Raw genomic sequence first — 2,614 nt, 5'->3', positions numbered from 1 at the left:
TATAGTAGTACAAACTATTGAATACAAATGGGTTATTCCATGTTTCTGACCTTCAGAAAACAAGCTCCAGGCCTGCACATATTTCCTCACTATGAAAATTACAAATGTAATCATCCGTAATTTATTTTATAATAAAGAATTACATTTATAAGTTTATATTTCGAGTAAATATGTACTGATATGAAAATTGTTTCTTCAAGAACATATAACATGAAAAAACCCATGCATAACCAATAGTTTGTATCATACCTTCTATATATATATATGTGTGTGTGAGTGTTACTTCAAAATTATATTACGTAAGTACAATATCTTTTGATATCCACAATCAAAACTTTTGTGGCATATACATATTATACAAATACACACACATTTATATATATATATAATATACATATATATAAACAAATATTGATAGATAGGTAGATAGATAAAGAGAAAGAAGTGAAAGATATACCAATGTATGTATTTTTGTAAGATAGTTTATTTTGTTAAATGAATATTAGTGACATTCCTTTGAAATAAAAAAAAAGAAAAGAAAAGAAATAAAATAAGCAAAGAGGAATAAATAAAAAGAAGAAAGTAATCAGGAAATTCTAAGAAACCAAAACAAAGACAAAGAACAAACAAAAAAGACAACAAAGAAATGCACAATCTTGTCCTTAAACCCTGCCCCCACCTGCCCCATCAACAGGGGGAAAAAGAATACAAAATGATAAAAAGCAAAAAAATTCAGAAATTTGTGTATGTGTGCATGCATGTGGATGTTTGTGTGTGATTTATTTGTTTTAGCCACTGCAGTTAAGGTCATTCTAGGGGAAAAACTGCCTCTGTGTATGTGTGTAGTCGAAGGATATTAGACAATTGAGTTAGTTTGTTAAAATTCAAGATGGTTGATCTCTCTTGCAAACACTGTCTCCTTCTCCTTCTCTTACTAAACTGAAAACAAAAATAAAAATAGTCTTCTGTTTTTACATCATTATGTTTATAATGTCCAACATGAGCTTGTGACAATTTTGGACAACCAAATGGATACAAAGACACCAATAATAAAACTGACACTGAAATTGGTGGTGTTGCTGCTATTGCTGTTGTTTAATTACAGGCCACACTTAACCAAATTTTGGCACAAGGACAAAAATTTCAAAGGATGATATAAGCTGATTACGTCGACCCCAGTGCTCAACTGCTTCTTATTTGATTGACCCTAGGGGCAGGAAGAGTAAAGTTGACCTCAACTGAATTTGAGCTTAGGACATAAAGAGCCAGAGGAAATGCTGTTGAGCATTTTGTGTGACATGCTAACATACACATAAGGTCATGAATTTTAGGAGATTTTCAGATGATAAAATCATCCTCAGTGCTTGACTTATACTTCAGTTTATCACCTTCAGAAGGCTGAATGACAAAGTTGCTTTTGGTAGAATTTGGAAGAAGTTGATAATTTGGAGGGAAAAGGTTTTGTGGTGGTGTAACAGTTAAAATATTTATTTGAATGATCTATATATTTAAATTTGTAAGATAAAGAAGGAATGGGCGACCACAAGTTAGTTGTCAAAACCATATGTTTTGAAGACCCACATGCTAGCTAGAGATAGAAGGAGAAACAGACCAACAATTAGAAGACAATGTAGCATGAGAAAGACAACATAAAAGGAGAAGAAAAAGAAATATAAATGGTTATTTCACACAAGTTGTAGACAAAAAGAGAAACAAAATATTAAACACAGACATTTTGGTCATTCAAGGTTAAAATTTTCCCCAGTTGTTAATTTTAGGAAATTTTGATGTATTTCCTATGGTTTTATATTAAAAAATTCAGGTTAATTCTGTTTGTGAAAACACATTTAGTTCTGCTGTAAGGTAAATTTGAAATTAAAACTACAAGTATATGTAAAAGAGAGGTGGAATGTAAGAGTGAGAAAGAAAGCTTGTGCATGGCAACTGAAAAATCACAATATCCAACATAATAGTGAATCAGCATCTTTGAATTGCCAAAATTACAAACTTTCTTGTTAGACTGAAATCAATCTAAAGATAGATATTTAGATTCATATCTTATCTCTCTTCAAGTATTACGGGTTTTAAACTCCAAAATTACTTTACAGCAATAATTAAAAATATATTATATTTATTTATATTCTCTGTTGGTTATTTATTCTGTATAGTTGTATTATATAATTAAAAATTAGTTAATTAATCAGAAGAAAGAATAACAAAAATAAAAATTATTGATTCAAAGAAACAACAAAATATGCAAGAACTTTTCCTCTGCTAATTAATTTTCCTTCTTCACTTCAAGGTGCATTTTCTTATTTTAATATATGAAATATTAGTTTATAAGTTTAGTTTGAAAAAATAAATAATTTATATTTAATTAATTTTAAAACAAGTTAAAACAAATTCTTTTAGAACTTCAAATTAAGAAGAAAAAAATTTCATTAATTCCTCGTTTTCATTGTTAACATTTATTTACCAACATGGTATGTTTAATGCAGTTCATGTTTAAATGCTTTAATCTTTTAAATAATAATGCTTTGTATGGTTAATTTTAAGGGAAAAAATAGAGATTAATTAGGAAAATATTTGTAGCTAGTTGTTTAAATCATATATA

At 28.5% G+C, this 2,614-nt stretch overlaps 1 protein-coding gene across 7 annotated transcripts in view; it reads right to left on the bottom strand.

Moving 5' to 3' along the window:
• Positions 1 to 2,614, bottom strand: part of LOC106879161 (basement membrane-specific heparan sulfate proteoglycan core protein) — a 172,540-nt gene that overhangs the window by 6,420 nt on the left and 163,506 nt on the right. The window lies entirely within an intron of this gene.

The sequence above is a fragment of the Octopus bimaculoides genome, chromosome 26 (genome assembly GCF_001194135.2).
Source record: "Octopus bimaculoides isolate UCB-OBI-ISO-001 chromosome 26, ASM119413v2, whole genome shotgun sequence".
Classification (NCBI taxonomy): domain Eukaryota; kingdom Metazoa; phylum Mollusca; class Cephalopoda; order Octopoda; family Octopodidae; genus Octopus; species Octopus bimaculoides.
This window is presented reverse-complemented; position numbering and strand designations above follow the sequence as displayed.